This window comes from Cyrtonyx montezumae, unplaced genomic scaffold, assembly GCF_038088225.1.
Source record: "Cyrtonyx montezumae isolate F1298 unplaced genomic scaffold, pur_monq_1.0 scaffold_2, whole genome shotgun sequence".
NCBI classification, from domain to species: domain Eukaryota; kingdom Metazoa; phylum Chordata; class Aves; order Galliformes; family Odontophoridae; genus Cyrtonyx; species Cyrtonyx montezumae.
This window is the reverse complement of record NW_027071936.1, coordinates 44562483-44584002: the sequence shown is the minus strand read 5'-3', so window position 1 is coordinate 44584002 and position 21520 is coordinate 44562483. Positions and strand designations below refer to the sequence as shown.

The following is a 21520-nucleotide window of genomic DNA, read 5'->3' as shown; positions in this document are numbered from 1 at the left end:
TTAAATACTAAGAGGTTTTAAGGCTTGAAAAGTAACTCAGCATCTCGTCAGTCTAACCACATGTACTGATACCAGTGGCCATTAACGACAGCAACAGTACTTGGGTGATATTTTAGAAGACTAAAGCTTTCTACAAATTAAATATATATATATATATATATATATATACATACATACATACATATATATACACCAGAAGAAAACTAGGTGATTATCAAGACTGGGCTTTACAAATGCTCCAATGCGCTGTCCTTCTTAGAAACACAGCGAACTTTCTTAGCAGAGGACATCACAAATGCAACTGTATAACTCATAAATCTCTTGACTACTGCTACAAGAAAGAAAAAGTATCACACAGGTTCCCAGAACACTAGTCAACTCTGCTCTTAAAATGCAACACAAACATATCTGAACATAGGGCAATACTTGCTTCATCCTTCCTCTGCTACACTATTACCAAAAATACTTTAACATGTTGCCCAAAGATTCTTACTCGGTGCTACAAACGCTGGCTTTTCTGGTGAAGCATTTGAACCTCAGCCTCATTACTATGTAAAGACACACAAGGAAAAACCGTATGTACTCTAAGAAAGCCCAGTACTTCATTAATTATTGTTAAGCAGTAAGATACAGATTTCATGAATAAGGTGAGAACAACTTTGTTTGCGGACGACCACAAGCAAAGATGAAGGAAAATAAGTTGTGCTTGGCAGCTGCCAGCACACTGAGCTGCAGTGACTACACATCTCAGCAGGGATTAGGGCCTGGAGATAAACCACAGTGCTGCAAACACTGCTCCAGCTCTGACATCTGGAATGGAACCAACGTAAGCCATGAAATGTAACAATCCTTGGTCACTCTTGCAGTTACACTGCAAGCCAGTGACCCACAAACTGGAGTTCCATGTCCAAAGCTCATCATTCATCTTTTCCTCAATGACATGGTATTTCAGTTTGTATGGTCACATACTGATATCACCAGAAAATGCTGAGATGCTCTTTGTCACACTATAAAAAACTTACTTCACTGCAGGGCTGACCGGAAGTTCCCTAGACTCACGACAGAGATGATTTTTTTCTGCAGGAAGCAGGCTGATAAGCAACGTGGCTCAAGCACTGTTATGTCACAGAAATAAGCATATAAGAGAAGCAACATCTTATCTCTAGAAATCTGTTACCAATAGCCTGCTAAAGCAGCTGCATATGATAAGAAACATAGGTTAGAAAAACAGAGGAAACTTGAGAGAAACAAAACAAAACAAAACATATTTCTAACTATGGATGCGTATGAGAGCTTGCAACACTTTATTATACCCTCCTATGTCAGCAGGTTGACAACCATAGGTCCATGAGCAAGCTGTGTGCTCTTGTGGCCACAAAGACAATGGTATCTTGGGGTGCATTAGAAAGAGCATAGCCAGCAGGTTGAAGAAGGTGATCCTCCCCCCTCTGCTCTGCCCTGGCGGGGCCACACTTGCAGTACTGTGTCCAGTTCTGGGATCCCCAGTTCAAGGAAGACAGGGAACTTTTAGAGAGTCCAACATAGGACCACAAAGACAATGAGGGGCCTGGAGCTTCTCCCTTGTGAGAAAAGTCTGAGAGATCTGAGGCAGTTCAACCTGGAGAAGGCCTAGGGGGAATCTCATCAGTGCTTACAAATATCTAAATGGAAGGAGTCAAACAGATGAGGCAAGGCTACTGTATGCCTGGAGACTGAAACAGAGAAAATCTTGTCCAGCACATATGAGAGATCGATGTGCTCTTCAGCACCTTTCAGGACCTTTAGATCTGGAAGAGCTAGACCTATACAATACTGATTGTCATTTGTTGGCAGTCAGCCTTAAAAACTTTAAAACTAAATACAAAACAAAAACAAATTAGTCTGAAGGATGTAGTACCATTTTTCTTGGTAGCACTAACGTAAATAGTCTTAACAGAAGTAAAGAAGGGATAATTAACCTTGAGAAAGAACTAAAGAAGTGCAACAAAATACCTAGTAAAATGTTATCCACATTAAAATCAACTAAGAAAGCAGTACTTCCTCACTTCGGGTCTTCAGAGTAAGCAGTGCATGTATGTTTGACTCTGAAAACTCTACCCAAAGCCCAGCATGGTTTACTAAAGGAAGACAGCAATCATGTACAGTGAGATTCAATACCAATGAGATTCATCCTTAGTTCAATATGCTTAAAAAAGTTTTTATGCTCAGTGGTGTTTCATATTCTACACCACATTTTCGATAGTGAACTTCTACAAGGCTTGCTACCAAAAAAAAAGTCTGCACTCTCCTTAGCTGTCCTGCCATCCTCTACCCTATTGGATAAGGTCACTAGCCATCTTGTTGCCCTTGTCCTCTTCAAGACGAACACTTTTCAGTTACACTACTCTCTGTCAAGGACAACTTTACCATAAAAGATAGGCACCAATACTGCACTGTATATATACATGTAACATATGTGTCCAAGTAATCCTCTCAATAGTACTACATTGGCATATGCTATGGAAACTTCTAAGAGGAAAAAGGCTTTCTTTCTGGTTACCTTTAACCATATTTATGAAACCTGGTTTTGCTCACATGCTTTACTTACTGATTTCTTTTTTAATTTAGTATACAGTTTGTTTTCTGCCCTGCAAAGAAATACAGCGTCAAGCATGCTTTCAGATTATTTTTCTCTGTTTAATTTATCTAAGAAGAGAAAAAAGAAGAAAGACTTGGAACTCTTTATTCTTGTCTTTTTTTTTTCCTCTTATCCATGCACTTTTGGCAGTGACTTTCTTTTCCTACCTTTTTCTTTTCTTTTATTTTTTTCTGAAGAAAGAGGGTTTGAAAGCTAAGAACACCCCTGCAAGTAGAACAATGCAAGAGCCTACTTGAACATCCCTGTTCAGTCTGTCACAGGTTTCTGTCTCAAACAGCTATCCATAAAACTTTGAACTTCTCAGCCAGATCTCAGTACAACTGGGCTATCTTCCTCCTTTCTCTGATCTGCTGTCATAAAAATGAAGTGTCAGTTGCCAGCTTGTCTTTTTTCCAGGACAAGACCCCATTTGTAGCTGAAAGAACAGTACAAATCTGGTGATGTTTGGCCCAACTGCTGCATCCCGCTGACAGCTGGCACAAACAAGATGTCAAAGAGAAAAAAAAGACAGGTTTCCACTGAGATGACAGACACTCTATTTCCTAAGCCTAACACCAGCTCTGCATTAAGACCAGTTAAGCTGATACTGAACAGTAACCCAGATGCACTAGCACCTTCACAAACAAGTCCTTCAGATCAGGAATTCCTTTAAGTCATAGTTCAGCAGCAAAAACATAGGGATGATGAACAAAAGAAGTAAAAGGAAGAAAATCTGCAATTCATAGAGCTACTTATGCTGCTTTACACATTGTGGTGTAACGTTTCTTTTCAATATCCAGTAATTAGTATTGATTTGCAAGTGTTCAAGACATCTTTCTGGACAAGCACTCTGTTCTGCAGCAATAGGCTACAAAGGATCCTTCATAAGTAACCTTGAAAATATCCCCAGTTCACATGGCAGCTGTGGCCAATGGGTAGAACCAGAAGGAGCCCTTTATACCGTGTTTTCCTAGGATCTCTTAGAGCAGTTAACTACTTCTAGAACTGGAACGGATTGTTGAAGCAAGAAACCTATGAGGACTGCTGCTTTTAACAATGGCAAAATATTTTAGAAGCTCAAAAGGTTATGTGGTTTATTTATTAATTGTCTTGTTTTTGTTTTTTTTTTAATTCTCAGAGCAGTCTACTTCCATACACATTTAAGAATGGCTTTGAATCACCTTCAAAGATCATCCAGTCCAACTGCCTGACCACTTCAGAGCTAATCAGAAGTTAAAGAATGTTACTGAGGGCATCATCCAAATGCCTATTGAACAATTAATGTCATTGAACCTATGTCAATCTGAAAAAAGTACTCTTTTTCCTCTTTAGATTATCAAATTCTTCATTTTTAGGAGAATGAGAAAAGGTAAATGGTGAGGATTTTGCTTTCAATTATATGCTTGCTGTCTGCCATCACTGTTTTGAAGTATTATTTATTCAGTATTTACTCTGAACTAAGTAAAATTTGTCCTACATACATTGTTTGCTTTTAAACTATACTCATTTAAGGCACCAAGTCTAAAGCCTGATGTAAATAATTAAAGACTTATTAAAAAAAAAACAATTCTGAAACTGTACTAAAACATTTTCCAGTTATAAATAATTTATCATTTTGACCACCTCCACATTCACTTCTTGCTTGGTCCACAGTTCCTGGATTAGCATAATAAGATTTATCAATACAAAGTCAATGATATAACTTGTTTCTATACATTAACACTTGAATAATTAATATTCCAATATTAAGCCATTAAAACAATGCAGTGTATGCCTTAATATTCTTTTCCCATTATTGTAGCCTAGCAGTTTTTTATCCAAAACTGCATTTCAGTAAATTTCCCTCCATTTTATCCCAAAAACACAGGTAAAAATGTAAAGCTTTCCTCATGACGGGCACTAGGACTGGCAGACTTCAAACAACTTGTAATTACAGCAGCATGGCCCTACATACTTCAGGTTACAGGTACCTCTTTTGATTTAGAATGGCCTTTTCCTCTTGAAGTTTGTGTTTATGCTTTATTTTGCACTGTATCTAACTGAGCTTACAAGCTCCCTTTGACTACCTTCATTATACTTTCTTGAAAAATAAGGTAGAATATAGCATAACAAGGGAAAACCGCAGCTATATGCCAACAGGATATAATATAGCAAACAAAACTTTTGCTCTATAGAGCGTTTTGAAGATGTCAACCACTTTACTAAACAAATACTGTTTTGCCAGTGATCTCTTAAATGCTATTATATCTCTGGTGTCTGAACCTTTCCCCTTCCAATACAAAATCAGCAGAGCTAGAGCTGAAAAAAAAAAAAGTCAGCAGAAATGGGATATTTGATATGGGTTGCTGCAGTTGGCTTATCTGGAGCTTTCCTGAAGTTCATGCAGAGCACGCAGTTTATTCTAGCAATAGCAGCTGACAGAGAGTTTTCTATGTGGGGCACTTTCTCCTTTCAATAGCATTCTCTTCTGCAATCTGAATCATTACAAAATCCAACTGAGTTATGGGTTTAGCAAAATGAATATTGTTTTAATAGAAAGAATGCCCTAAAGGAAAGCTCATTCTAGCATACCTATGCCTGATGAAAATAAATAATGCATGGCCCGGCATATATCGTACCTACTACGATGCAAGCATCTTATTTAAAATTTTATATGAAGAATCACACATGACATTATCTTCAAAACAAATCATAGTTCAATGTTTTCCATGACCAAAATTAATTAATTCCAAGTCCAAAATTAAGGCCCAAAACATTTTATATCCCCATCTGCTTATAACTTCTCAAAATCTGGACACATACCCTTCTCTCTAATGAGCATCCAGCCCTTACATCTAATCTACATCAAATTTCCATCATGTTTTGAAGTACAGACTGTGGGCATCAAACAGATACAGCAAAAAAGGAAAAAAAAAATACACACATGGATAGAAGTGTTTTAGTAAGAGTATAAGTTATGGGGAGAAAAAAAAAACAAAAAGAAAGATTCACACAGTCATGCAGAAATATAACAAGCAAATATAAAGGAAGCTTGTGTACACATGAGAGCAAGGCTCCACAGCCCAGCTGAGCTGATGTAGCAGACACTGAAAGAGGCAGTCACAATCACACCTGTGGGCAGCTGGCCCCAGCCTTTCCTGCACACCAGCCCTTACTCCACCCACCTGTGCCTCAACATAACTCCTGTTTGGCTCATTAAATAAAAGAAAACCTTTCTTCAAACTTCCCAAGAGAATTTCTGCTGATGTAATGACTCAAACCTGCTCAGTAAAACGATGAGACAAGCACCACAGGTGGCAGAAGAGAAGGTGATACGGCTGCATAGCTGGAGCAAAGCCCCTTTTGTGTGTTCAGACATGGGGTGACATGTTGTCCATGCTCATCCAGCACCTAACAGAGAACTGAAACAGAAGTTCAGCACCTTGGCCACTTTCAACTTGGGAGCATCCATTTTTCAGCTTCACATGGTACTGGTTCAAGCATCTTACAGCTTACCTGTCTCCTGCCAGCCTATTTATTGACCTCTATAAAATAAAAAATCCTTTTAGATAGTTCTTTTTCTTCATATGCCAGACGTTACTACACATAACATTAGTGTCATTTCATTCAGTTGAATGTATTCCAGCTGTGCAAATGGCCAGCATTAGAGGCCACCAAAGTTCATAACCAAGGACAAATACTGAGGTTACATTACATAATTCCTTTTTTAACTCAAAATGCAGAAATCAGATTCACATTTCATGGGGTGGTTAACTACTGCCATAACTTCGCTTTACCATGACAACTAATGGCCTGTGGCAAAGCCATTGAACACTTCTTCTATGGTAAATAAATTTACAACTTCAGCAGTACAGGGAACAGATCAGTAATTACATTAACTAACACAATATACAGTTAAATAAATGGAAAATGAACCAGAATCTAAAAAGTCTAGTAGCGCTCTCAAAATCTATCATAAATTTGAATTATTTTTTTATTTTGAAATATCACTTTCCAGCATACCAAAACCATTCCAGGAAATACAGTGACAGGAAAAATTGGTACATTCCCCAAACACAGTCTACGGAGTTTCAGTATGAGTACTCATTATCATGACTTTTTTAAGTAACGGTGACAATTAACAAAACATTTCCTTCAGGAAGACTGAGCATTATTGTTTGTGATGTTTAATGCTGGAGAAATAAAGTTAACAAACTGTTCGATATTGTACTTATATGATGATAATTATTGCTTAAGAAGACAACAAAAATGACCTCGTGAAAATAAGATTTCTCTTCATGGTGGAAAAGCTCAGGTTTTGCTACTGTAACATGAGCCTGCCATTAGAAATGCCTGCCGGTTCCCCAGGCCACCACTGCTCACTACCACCCCAAGGGACATCCAAGAGAAGAAGCAACCACATAGCATCTCATGACTCCTTTTTCCTCCTATGCTTCACTTTCCTTGCTGTCTAACAGTCACAGGGAAGGAAAGCTGAAATTTATCAAAGTGATGGTTCTTGAAGTATTAACAAACTGCACGCATTTCTTTAAACAGTTCAATCCAGGAGCAACCTGCAGCAGAAGCAGCAAAGCTGCCCCTCCTGGCAAGCACGTGCCCAGCTCTGCAGAAGCCCTCAGCCACCTCATCCCAAATGATGGGGGCCAACAAAAGAATGTTTGTCCCACAGTTCCTCAGACATTCCCTTCCTATATATGTCCCTGTTAATAGAATTGGAAATGATGCCATCCTTCTCAGTTGAAGCACACTGTATCATCTGCCATGAAATGAAAAGCCACAGGGCAAAACCATGCCTGTTTCACAGAACTTGTTCAATAGCAGGCTATTGGAGCACTATCTCCTGAGGGGCAGAAGTCCATTTCTTGTAGAGCAAAAGCACCCTTCAGTTAGGCAATCCTTGGGAAGGACAGCAGCCCCGAGCCCACCTGGTGAACTCACCCCATTACCAAGCTACCTGCCACTGCTCTGCTGCCACAGTTCTGCTAACTCACTCCTTTCTGCCTTCTTCCATTTCTTTCTGATTTTAGAATACATTTTCAAAAACAGCTGTTGGACAGATCCAGCATGCCTTCCTGCCACAGCATGGCTTGTACATTCCCAGGTTCCGGGAACTTTCATTCCTGAAGTAAGGTGAGCAAACCAACACCAAGAATCCCATGAGCCACCTCCAGCAGGGATACCTTCCTGAATAAGCTGCACGTGGGCTTACTGTCAGTCAGACATCAGACAGACTTCCTGCTCTGTTTGCTGAGCAGATGCACCTCAACCACTGCACAGAAACAAAAACCTGTGCATCTGTTATTAGAAAAACAAGGGATACTTTCTTAGCTCAGTTTTCATTCTCTGGAAATAATTCTTTACTTCTGAGTTTGACAAGATGATCCTTGTGGCAGGTATAAAGAACAGAGTAGAGCTTGTAGGAAGCAGTAATAGATGGTGCTCACCAGGAAACTGACTATAAGCTCAAGAAATACACGCAGAGATGTCATGAAAACATACAACTCATCTTAGAGAAAGGCTGCCCTTGCACATCGCTTCTCTTGGTAAGCAGCATCACATTTGGCTTTTGAACATATGTATTGTGTTACCAAAAGTACTTCTCATGGCATCCAAACCTTCATCAAACAAAGGGTTTGTGGACAAAATATGAGTGCTTTCTCATACCAGCTGATGTAAATAACTATAACTACATGCCCTCCTGCTGCAGAACCAGAAACCTCAGTAGCATCACTCCACAGACTACAGATACATCTTTCAATGAGCAAAACGGGATCCACAACTGTTAACATCCCATATTTTTTCACCTTTAGGACTCAGACATGTTATTGTGACTAAGACTCCTTAGATATGCAACCCAAGTATAAGCTCACATGAAGTCACCATTCCATCCGTCACTGCAGCAAGCAAACAATCCTTGGGTAGGAACACCCTCCCTACAGCAATGGTTTAAAAGGCCATGCCTGACTCCCTTCAAAAAGAAGTAATGCCTAAAATTGTTGGCAGAGAGACAGCATTCTGAAACTAGGCCATACAAGTGTCACTTCATTGTTGTCAATGAAAGAAGAAAGATCAACTACAATAAAACCTCGGCCAGGCCAGCACTGCAGCAGCATTGTGCCAGCTAAGCAAGCCCTCAGCCGGGGTCTGTGGGAGCAGGACACGCTCTTTATGAGCACTTATACAAATGTGCACGAGCACATGCACCCCTGCTCTGGTATTCCTCAGCATACAATGTTCTCAAGTTACTTAAAAATTCTTTAAGAAAACACAGGAGAAACCTTTCTTATGTAATCTCTCAGCAGATGCGAGTTTATTGAATTTCCAAGCACATGCTCAACATAAATATTACGTAACTCCTTGCTCTGCACACACTGCACCACTTGATTGGAAAATGTTTTAGGGGACAGAAAGCAAGCGGCCTGGGTGTGAGTTACAGCTTGGGACTGCACCCAGCTACACACCGCAGCAGCTGCAACCATGTCCACTCACATGAGTGGAGACAACACTGTGAGGCACGCGGGCTCAAGTGCAGCGGCAGAGCCCCATCCCACCCTCCTGGCACAGCCAGGGAGCTGCTGCTCACACAGCAGAGGGCACAGGGGGGAGCACGACACTGCATAGCCTCTCCTCACATACCCTTTGTTAACATCACTGCCCCGTTACAGCCAACGCTGGCATCTGATCACGAGTCTGCAGTTTGCCTTCTTATTGACACAGCACTTATTTAGCCAGCTACAGACTCAGTTTGTTGCAACCAATGCATCCCACATTCTGTCTCAAGATGGAAATAATACACATTAGTAAAATTGACCTCAGGGATTTGCAATCCTTTTCATGACATCTTTAACTTGTACCGTAAAATATATGTTTAAACTACAGTTATTTATGAGTCAGCAAGAACATCAGTTAACTGCAGAGTACAAAGCAGAACCTGGAACAGCTAAACCCTAAGATATGCACAGAAGCAGTGGAGGGATGCTGGCTTTGAAATACTCATGGTTTTGAGTTAGAGCTGTCAGCCTGGAGGTTGCCAGGCCAAAATGCGGATCCCACCATCAGTGCCAGAAGCAAATCATGCCAGGGCTGCTGGGTGTGCCGGTAAACACGCTTCTAATTCCTTACCAGTCTTTTTGAGCAGTATGCGTGTGGATCTCAAACCCCAGCAGCTCCAGAGGAGAAATGGAGAGAAAAAGCTTGGGACAGCACCTCACAGAGCTCACACCCAGCTGAGACACAGGATGCTCCCTGCTTCAGCTGCTCTTTTACTGTTACAAAGTATGGGATGTTAGGTAATGCTACCCCATCACCCTACACCAGCCATACTCGGGCAGCAGTGACCCTGCACGAGGGCTGTGGGTGGGATGAGGAAAGGGCAGCGTGGCTGTCCCTGCCCAGTGCTATGGCCTTCCTGAGCCGGCACGGTCCCAAAGGGAACTCAGTCCGGGATGCTGCGCCCGGGCAGCTCGCCGCACAGCACGCGCCTTCTGCGGCCGCAACGACCGACCGCTCCGAGGCACGACCACAGCACCCTCGTCCTGGGGGCAGGAGCTCCCTCGGAGCAGCGCCGTACTCACCCCCGCCGCCGCCGCCGCCGCTCCAGGACTTGAGCAGGGACTTGATGCTGATTTCGAAGAAGAGCGAGTCCTGCAGGCTGAGCATGGTGCCGGCTGCGGGCGGCAGCACCGCCAACCCGCCGCCGCCACCCGCGCCTCCGCCGCGCGCCCTCCCGCTGACGCAGGGCCCGGGGGGCGCGCGCCGACTGCGGAGGCGGGCGGCACGGCCGGGGGCGGGGCCGGGCGGGCGCACCGGCGGTGGGCGCCCCCCGTGGGACCCTTCCGTGCCCGCACGGCTCCCGCAGGAGAGGAACCGGCGCTGCCACCGCGGTCCCATTGCGGAAAGGGACGGCGAGACTTCCCCACTGCCGCTGTCGGCCGGACATCGAAAGGCCGCTTTTCGCCCCCCCCGTCTGCACGCCTATTTCAAACTGTATAGGAGTATAAAAAAGCTGTTCTCCGGGTTTTATTTAAAACTCCCAACCGATACTACAATTATTACAGCGTTGTGTGTGATTACATTAAGTGACAAACAGCACGAGATGAGGCCAGCAGCGCGGGCACAGCAGAACGGCGGGGCCGGGCACAGGTCCCTGCAGCTGCACGCAGCATGGCCGTGACATGAGCCGTACCATGCAGTCCAACTAAAAGGCATCATACAGGGGCAGCATATGCACAGCTACATCTGCTTTAAAGCCATCAGAAGACCCTGCAGCCTCAGAACTACCTCCACACTGTATGAGAAATAAAGCGGCCAGGGGGAGGGAAACGCACACACGTGCCCTCCACGTATGCTCTGAGCAGTACAAGAGAGGTAAGAATGGTGTACATCCAAAAATGCTGAAGTATTTTTAACTGCCACATAAACTGCTCTGTCCCTGGGGCTGGCTTCTTATCTCCTTGCATGCGACGCTCTGGGACACTGCATCAGCCTTTCTTTCACGACTTGATTCAGGTAATATTATACCCACCTAGTGCCTCCCATTACCCTCATACTCATTTTTCATCACTTCTCTTATGAATACATTCAGAGCTATACTCCATGCATTTCATTTTCCTCTTACTAAAAATAAAAAAAAAAAAAAGAGGCAGTATTTTGTTATTAGTGAGATACAAAGGTCAAATTTTGGAACTGGCTGATGAATTTAACCACTAATTTGAAAGACTGTATTAATTATGGTTAGTCTCTGACTGCCTTAAACACTGGGCTACAGAGAATTCTTCAAAGGAGGCCTTGTTAAGAGCACGCATTCCAAAATCATGAGCCAACTCTCCCAGCACCTCAAAAATAATGACTTTTTAAAATACACTCCAGATTCCTTGTACTTGCAACCACCACCACTCAGTTTTTATTCTGTAAATCAATAATCACCCAGAAGCTCCAGAAGCACAGAAATACTAATCCAAATGTTCCACCTCCCAGAACCCTGTTAAGAAGAGCTGCCAGTGTTTCTGCATAGCGGTGTTTTAAGAGTGAATAGAGGACAAAATATTTTAAAGGCTGCACATTTGTCTGTGATAACAGTGCAGTTGCTACAGCAAGTTACATAGCTTTCCCCCATGGCACCCAATTACTTCCTATAGGTCTCCTCTTTGAGGAAAATAACACTTACTTTTAAATGCAGCTAGCTCAACATTATCCCACTAAGAACTTCTAAGATGCTAAGAGTACTTCTGTACTTGCATGTACATCATCATTACCACAAACATCACTATGAAAAGCATGATCATGTTATCATTTTTATGAGCCTTCTAAAATCTTCAGAACCCCAACTTGTATGTCTATAATCAAAGACATACAGACAACTACTGCATCTTTGGACTTCATATCCTGGCATAAGATTTCAGGATAAATCACAAAATTTAAGATGTAACATTTATTTTACTTGTAACCAAATGAAGAACAGAAGAAGCAAGGAAAAGCATGCATTAAAAGCCCCTGAAGCTTGCCAGGCACAGACAAGGCTAATTCACTAAACAGAGCCCAATAAAACTCACTATTGTGTTAAGAGATATCATCATTATGCATCTCAAAACTCTGCAAGAAAATGTTATTTACAGCATCAGTTCCTTTTATGAGGAAAATTAAACAGATTTCTGGCCAGGAAACTACAATGTGTCTAAAATCAAGAGCAACAAGTACTCTACTGTGGAAGCATCTAAAAATATGTATCACTTAGCAGTACATATATGGGAAGCCTTTCCTAAGATACTTGGCCTGTTACTTTATTACCTAGAGAGGAGACAGAAAAAGAGAGCACTTCTATTTCACTACAGGGCAAGAACTTCGAAATGGAGCTGTTTAATGTAAGAAAAACAAAGTGAAAAGAAATCCTCAACAAAATAAGGATATTACTTGGCTGGACTTTGGAGTTCCTTACAAAGCAGTAATTCACACAATTCCAACAAATGTAGTTTATATACTGATTCTGAAGTTTGCTAACCATGTGATACTTCGCCAGTTGTAAGTTTCATTATTGAAGAGAGCAGACTACTATAAATCCGTGAATGTTTCTGATACTTTCTCAAGACTCAAGGTGAGACATACCATTGAATGAGCACAATGATGCCAGTAAGGTCTTTAAAGGAGAAGAATATGACTACGACTGTGTTAAGCGAAAGTTCTCTATCAGCAACACAAGCTGTGTGCCCTCCTCTAGAATAACAAACGCCAGCATCCAGTTCACACCTTGCTTTTTTTCTGATACAAAAACCTTTTAGGAAAGAGCATGGCCAGATGCAAATTGCCTGAGCCACATCAGCAACAAGTCTGCAGACTTTAGGCTGGAAACAACCCTACAAACTACAGTCCCATACAATAAGCCCACAAGTTCCATGAAGTATTAAGAGCATCCATATCTGGTACTACTCTACTCTTCATGCATAGCACACTCAAAGCGCTGAACTGACTTCCTGTGTTTCAAGAGGGCAAGCTTTACAGATGCAATATTCAGATCAAGAAAACAGTAGGCGTTATTTTACAACCACTCATAAAACAGAAAAAACAGTCCTGGGTGTTGTAAGTAGCTATAGCATCCAAGCAGTGTGAAAGATCAGACACGTCACCGTCAGATAACAAGTTTCAAACTTCTTTTATTCACAGAGTTTGAAATTTTAGTAAAACCATTTCTGAAGGTATCAATATACTAGGATCAATTCATTTACTAAAAATGTGTTTGCAAAGGAGGTGTATACAGCTTTTCTTTAATAGAGTAACATTATGCCAGTTTCTTGGACCTACCTGGTAATGTTGCTAGCAACAACTGTGAACAACGTATAAAAAATAAGTACAACATCAAACAGTTATTTCTGCAGCTGTCAAAGCTCTGACTTGTGGCAAAGGTCAAGACACAAGACAAAAAAATACACATTCTACTAGCATATGGTAATATATACATATATAGTAATATTATACGGTTCACAGCATTGCTTCAGCCTCATCCCTATGGACTGAAAAGGTAATGTGATCCTTCTTTCCTAATGGATTACATTTTTTTTCTTTTTAATGAGTGAATATATTCCTGTATAAGATGCCTTAAAAGAGCATCATTTACAAAGTTTGCTTTCCAATGATAAAAAAAACATTTTCTGCCATTCACTTACATTTCACAAATAACATTACAGATTTCAGCTTCATTTCCAATTTTCACTTGAAATATTCTTCTCAAGTTCTTTTGAAAATAGTTCCATTTCTGCAGGAGTCTGACACATCATAGTAACTTCCCCCCCCTTAAGCTGTTTCCTACTAGGATGGCAGAAATAAAACGATTTCTCTGCTTCCTCTTCCACAAAGTAATCTGCATTAATCATTCCAGCATAAATAGCTCATTAAAAATAATAATAATACAGCTAAAGCAGTTCTTAAAAGTTGCATAAAAAAGGTAAATTCATTTCTGCTCCCAAGTTTCATTGAGGTTTTCAGTCCTACTACGTTCAACTTCAGGATGATACAGACTGACAGAAAATGCATTAAGACAAAACTACAAATATTATTTCCTATTTAAAGTCAATTACAACTATTAGTTTTCCAACCAGATCAGGAAGGACACTGAAGATGCACAGATTTCTGACTGAACACAGCCACTGAATAAGTTCAAAGAGGACACTGTTAATATTTAACTTTTCCAGGAAGGAAAAGTCTATCACAGTAAAAAGTCAATGTTTATTACAGTAATCCTATCTTCCTCCAATCCTCCCTGTCTCCCAGCTTATATAAAAAATAATGAACAACAGAATCCTGAAAAATCAGACTGCTTTTAAAGTAGCTTAACAAAGAGTTTACTGACTTTGTAAAGGCTTTCACTGAACAGATTTCACTCTGTCCCTTCTTGAAAAATCAAGCTTTCCAGATTGCTGAACACAAAGAAGCAAAACAGTAATGCAGAGTTGCAGCGCTTCTAAAAACCCAGCAGGCAGTTCTGAGACGTTATTTAACTACTCTCTCTCAAAGAGGAAATAAAACAAGTGAAGCAATACTCAAAGCCATAGCTGTTAACGTATTTCATAAATTTAACAAATCCAAGTTCCTTGATTTTCCTGGTCATCCTAAAAATCTACAGAATCCCAGAAGTTTTACTTGTGTCTCAAGGGCTCAGTTTTGACTTTTCATGACCACAAATAAACCTTAAAGGTACAGTCTGATTGGTATGGTTCTGCACCAAACAACAAGAAATAACTGCTCAATGATGCGCTGGGTTCTGTAACATGACAGTCTTCTTACTGTGCTTCAGCAGGAATATACCAGTGCACTGCTTTTGGAGAACTAGCATTCTAGGTTTTACTGACCCTTTAAATGGAACCCGGGAACAGTTTTGAGGCTACGCTGAAAATCCCTGCTTAGTTGCTGGGCATTTAAATGGATAGAGCAGGGAATGGCTTAACTCTGTTACCCTACAAGGCCTGGGGACAACTGCTAGGAATCAGTTATGTTTCTATTTTTGTTGCTCCTCCCAAGCTGCTAAATGTCTGTGGCACTTCTACAGCAAACACCTTATTTGCAAATACAGAAGGTATTGATGAAGAAAAAAAAAAACAATGAAAACCACATAACTAGGGACTTTTTTGTGTTTTTGTGGCTTGTTTTTTGTTTTAAGTGTATTAGTAATCACAGTAAAGTCACAAGTTTCTTAAAGCTCACAAGAGCAATAGTGTTCTCTAATGCCAGCTGCACAATACAGCTGCTTGTTCCACCTCTGCCACTGAGGTGTGTGTTGGCAGGGCATGAAGAGCTGTTCTGGGTGTCCCTGCTAAGCCTGCTCACCCGACAAGCCCACCAGCTCCGGGCAGTGCCATGAAGGGCACATCAGCCCACGAGGCTGCACAGCTGGCAGGGCTGAGGCAGCGCCCACACACACAAGGTGAAGGCTTTGGGAACTGCTTAGAAACAGAAGACAGACAGCAAGGACAAAGCATAGGCAATCAATTTTCTCTTCATGTTTTAACTCTCTGAAAACGCCAGTCTTGATGTTTTAATTACACAGGCAGGAGCATAAGGAGCTCTGCTCAACAGTGTTACATAAAAATATAAATAAAGTCCTTAATACAGCAGTCTTCTTAGTTAAACCAAAATAGCACATTTCCTCACTCCAAAGGCACACTGCTCAGTTACAGTGCATAATTACAGTGCATTTTTTAAGGCAGGATTCAAACATTTAAGCATTTTTAGCACTAACATTTACAGCTTTCCCATCTCATTGAAACAACAGATGCTCTTGCAACAACATGAAGCAGGAGTACAAACCAGAAACTCTTAGGACTGAGGGAAAGCTAATTAACAGATATATCCTGACTAGCGAATTAGTTTTAACAGAACTTCTATGAGGTATTATTTCTATCCCTTTCACCTTGCTGCTTCATGGAAGAGCAAGAAAAGGAACACAAGTCAGAAAGAGAGAAAACAGAAAACAACAGCAAACCCAAAAGCATAGCTGAACGCAGCATTGGATACTAATCACCTAACAAACACTAAAAGTTTACAACAAAGCCACGGTTGTCTAAAAGTTCTGCAAATAGTCCACAGCACAAAGTCCTCCAAAGGGCCCCAGTTGGAGCAGTACAATATAGCCTCTATAAGCAGATGCATCTGGCACCTGTGCCCAGCACTGGGTGAGGCCCCGCGGCAGCTCTGAAGCTTATCGCTTTATCAGGAGCCCTGCACAAGGCTCCCTGTGTGCTCACCTGCCTCTGGTGAGACACAGCAAATGGGAAGGGACACCACCACCACCCCAATGCCATCTCTGCTAGTCACAGAAAGTGTACAGCTGGCATTATATGGTCAAAACATATTCAAGACAAGTGGAAAATATCATCCCTGAGACATTTTTTATTCATGGAACCAGCTGCTCTATTACATTATTTCTTGATGGAGATTTAGAGTAATAATCATTTCAGCCTGTGATTGACATTAATGTGTTAGCTTTCTAAAAACACAATCTACCTATGTGTGGATATGGCATAATTACATCAACTACTGGGCAAATTAAAATATTCACCTCTAACTACTCCTCCTACAGAATAATAATTTATTCTTCAGCTGAGTTTTCCATAAAGGAAAAACATTTTTAAATTTTCTCTCATTTACTGAAAAAAGGAAAGCCTTTGAAATTAGCCCTTTATTCAAATTAAATGCTTGAAATTATTTTTTCTCAGTTTGGACTCATAACACTTTTCAGAAGGAAAACATACAAATTTAGAACTGATGGAGTAAAAAGCATTCCGTTACTTAAAAACAAAACAAAAAAAAAGAACAAACCAGTACAATGGAAATCTACAAATCAAGACAGAACAGCTAGAAGTAAAGCCACCAAAACAGCCCAGGGCCACCCGAAGTACCATCAGTTCTTGAAGGAAGTCATGCAATTGTCCCTCTGCTCCAGCCTTGTAAGGCCCCATCTGGAGAACTGTGTCCACTTCTGGGAGCCCCAGAACAAGATGTGGAGCTGTAGGAGGGAGTCCACAGGAGGATCCCAAGGCTACTTTGTACTGCTGAATTTAAGTCTGTATCACTACCGACTTAGTGCTAACATAGTGTAGCACTACTATGTAATCTCTACAGGCAAGTGTTGATTTTATCCTGCTGGTACATACTTCATTGACCTTTGAGAGTTACAGGAGCATTGGTCTGGATTTTTCAGCACAGTGAAATTTTAATATATTTTAAAAGAAAATCATTTTTACATTGTTTTTACAGTACAGGCTGAATCTTCACATCAATTTTCTATTGCATTTTGTTGCCACAAGACAAATGGCAGCAGAAGGGTAATTCAGACAAAATGGTGGCTGACATGAAGCAAAGGTGTGTCACTGAATTCCTCCTTGCAGAAAAAATTGCATCCACTGACATTCATCAACACTCACTGAATGTTTATAAACACCAAACAGTGCACGTGAGCACAATGAAGAGGTGACTATGTTGAAAAACTGTTTTGTAGTTGAGAATTTTCTCTACTGAACAGTTATCTTCTATAGCTTCCAACTATCTTGGTGAAAAGTAATTTTAGATTAATTAGGGAAAGATGCATTTGGTACATTTGAACAACTCCCCTTTTAACTGTGTGATCCTGAAGAATTAGTCTAAAGAAAATGTTTTAAAAGAAGTATTTGGAGCATAACATAGTAGCTTTTTTGTTTTTTTTAATTTAACTGAAGGGGCTTCTCAAATTTTCCTTTTCAATTTAAATATTTTCTGTGGAACAGAAAGAAAATGAACAGGAAGAGTAGCAAGCCACTACACTGGTTCAGCCGACATGTAAAACTATAGTAACCTACTTAAGACCCAGAAGACCTTTTAAGTGCCTTAACAATACAGAAAACAATGTATTATAAGATGAGTGCAAAGTATTACTGGCTTTACATTTGCATTGAAAATGATGTACAGGTAATCTATGATAGCATATAAAAAAAACTGTAAACACTGTTCGCTCTATCTCAGAGGAACACATCCTCATTCAATCTACATAAGTATTCTTAGGTATAAAGAAACAGGCTTTCAGATATACTTCTGAGTCTTTCTGACACTCATCCCGAATGAAGCAGTAAGTCAGAATTACTACGTTGCACTTTGGGATGATGTAAAGAGCTTCATAACCAAAGAAACAGACACACTGGAGGAAATGAGGATTATATCCATTATTTATCCATTGTGAATTCATCTATGCTCATTATTCAGATGAAACAGTCAACTACACTAAAAGTACACTACGTGTACAGTCAAGTACAGGACAAAAGATTCAGGTCTTTTTTTTTTTTTAAGAGACACACTGTATAATTCTAAACTTTATTATAATTCATTATTGACTCTGTCTTAAGCAACACCATACTTAAACATTCAGTAATGGTCAGAATTATGGAGTCTTCATATCTGCTTCTAAGTACTACTATGAAAAAGGGATAATCCCCACACTAAAAATAAAGCTGTGAAGAGATGCTTATGTCTCTGCTTATCTAAAATATTAAAAAATATATATTTTTCCACAGATCAATCTATTAAAAATACATGGTATGCAGAAGGTGACTGCCACCTACAAGGACCAGCCATGCAGTGCTGCCCCTACTACTGACCACAGAGACCTCTGAATCAGAGTTGATTCACCTCAACTGCTTCTCTCAAAACTATCACCTCCAATACACTAGAGTGCTTCCTGACAGCTTTCTCCAAAACACCAGCTCAGGAAAAGGCTGTACCAGAAAGGAGGTGGAGAGGTTGCACATCTGGGAGTCTGATTGTCCTCTTCACTAGCAGCAAGCTATTAGGTCAGCCTGATCAGCTTCTAGAGAAACATTAAAAATAGTAATAATCCCCTGTTCTGCTACAAAGGGCTTCAAGGCAAAGCTCCAGGGGCCCTTACTTCTTATGGAAAATACACACAGAAGAGTTTCCTGAGGTATTACTCAAGCAAAACAGCATTATCTACAACGATAAGAAAACAGACGTGAGGTTTAGAGAGTTGTATGTAAGTAATATTCTGGATCTCAAACAGTACTACGAAACAGCCTATGTGAACAAGGAGCAAACAAAGAATGAAGGGAGGAAGGAAAAAACAGCAATGGTGGGTTGTTGTTGTTTTGTTTGTTGTTAACCAATCTAGCTTTCAACAACTGAAATTCAGAACATGGATCCCAAACCCGACTTTTATTTCAGATATATACTTCCCAGATGTCCTCGGCTGTCTGGGACTGCTCTGGGCAACTCCAGGGAGCTGATATAGGGATGCTGCTCAGAGGCAGTCCATGTCTATCCCACCCCTGCACTCAGTCCTCTGAATCAGCTACAACTCTACTGTTCGTTTCTTTACCACCAATGGCTTATTCCTGCCTTTCTAGCAGTGGCATTTGAAGGGAAGCAGGATTAATGCTTGCAGGAGGAAACATTGTCCATACACAGAAATGGCCCTGGGCACTGAGCAATGAGAACATTGAACCACCCCAAAGCTTTTAAATTTGTTGGTGAGCATTGCAGATTTGACTTGAACAGCTTATCATGACACCTGTCCCACAAGGTTAGCTGCCCTGTCTCACAACCAAGCCCCAAAGCACACATCACATGCTATAGGTACAACTGCCAGGAGCCCACCTGCCCAGAGCAGTCACAGCAGTCACCTCAACGCTGCAACAGGGAGAATATGAAATCATTGACAGATACATGTCTGCATGTATTTTTTGTAATTATCTATATGAAAATACCTTTTCTAGATTCTCCGTATCATCTCTTTATGTTTCATTTTAAATGGAGTATTCCATGGAAAGGCTATTGTGACAAAGTTTTAAAACGGAGAATTCTTAAATGCTACTGAAAATGTAGAAGAACTGCATGTACTTTTACCACTACCATTTACACATTGTTACACATACAATCATATGAAAATAGCAAGTAAGATTTTTTCCGGAAATCCAATAAATTTCAAGACAGCTATGGAAAATTTTAAAAAGCTCTTGAAAGTATTCAGACAGATACTATGTATTTCAAAGGAAATGTACCACAGAGCACAGATAAATTTATAAGTACTTGCTTTCTGTAATAAGGCAGAAGTACAAGCCAATTCAGTTTGTATTTTGGACTGCAATATTGATAAATATACCTTAATCCTAGAAGGAAAGAATTCACCTCTTAAATATTTTGTATGCAATTTAAATCAGATACATGCTGGCAAGTTTTTGCTGGTTGTTCTTCTGTTGTTGTTTTTTAACAATCTTCTATAATACTTAAGTAGTTAGAGTCTGAATTTCACCTAGATTCTTATTCAAACCAAAACTTTCCTAAATAAAACAAAGGAACACAAGAAAAGGGAATAAAGAAACCACCACCACCACAGGGAACTTTCAAATTCAGGCGTACCTACTGAACAAACAACTTCAAGCTTTAAGAACCTATCGAGCTCCTGAACAGCATAATTGTACTAAATTCTGCAGTGCACTACCACCACCTTGCAGATGTTAAGCAACTATTGATAATTTCTTTCCAATCATTCTACTGTTTTATTACCTGTTTTACCATGCCCTGCCGCCTGCTGCATGCCCAACTGGTGAACGGTGCAGTTCTTTTGCTCTATTCCAGAAGAGCAGCTCATTCCATTACCAAGATACAAAAATAGAAATAAGCAGATAATTTAAAGAGGATTCAGCCACTATCTGCTATGGTAAAAGCATGATCCCAGAACAGACTAAGTCTGCATTTTGCACATGTTGACATCACGCTATTAGATGATAGCGGTCAGAAACTACTGATTTGTAGAAATCCCTCCTTCTAATGACCTTCAGACAAATTTGATGAGCGGGAAAAGAAAAATAATCTTCAACAGCAGGATTGGTGCATTGTCTATTATATCAATTTGTTCAACTATCAATAAAACATTGAACAACATTAGATGAAAGCATCTATTTTGACTACAATCTTCAGCTATAGCATTGTCTTTCAGACTGGCACAAAGACAACTCTGACTGTTCTTGAATTATAACTCTGAAGTTATAACATTCCAAATACATTATAACTCATACTTCTAAGTATCAAAGAATAACATATTACAGCATAAAAGCAAAATTGGCAAGATATGCCTATGGAGATATTGAAGCTGTACACTTCACAGTGATATCCAACTTTAAATTGCTATACAGCCATGAGGTTTAAAGCCCAACAAAGGCTCAAACATGACTAAAAGGCCATGAGCTTCTGATCAGAGCTGTCAAACAGTCACCACATAAAGCCATCATAACAAAGCCATCAGAACCCAAGTCCATAGTCTCTACAATCTACTTATTTTTGGTCTTCAGCTAAAATAAAACCAGATTTTCCACTGCAACTCAGCTGTACTATATGAAAAAGTAACATCAACTAATTTTACAATGACTTATTAGC

At 40.3% G+C, this 21520-nt stretch overlaps 1 protein-coding gene across 8 annotated transcripts in view; it reads right to left on the bottom strand.

The window, feature by feature from the left end:
- The window catches only part of FRYL (FRY like transcription coactivator), a 152277-nt gene that overhangs the window by 103045 nt on the left and 27712 nt on the right, over positions 1-21520 (bottom strand). The window lies entirely within an intron of this gene.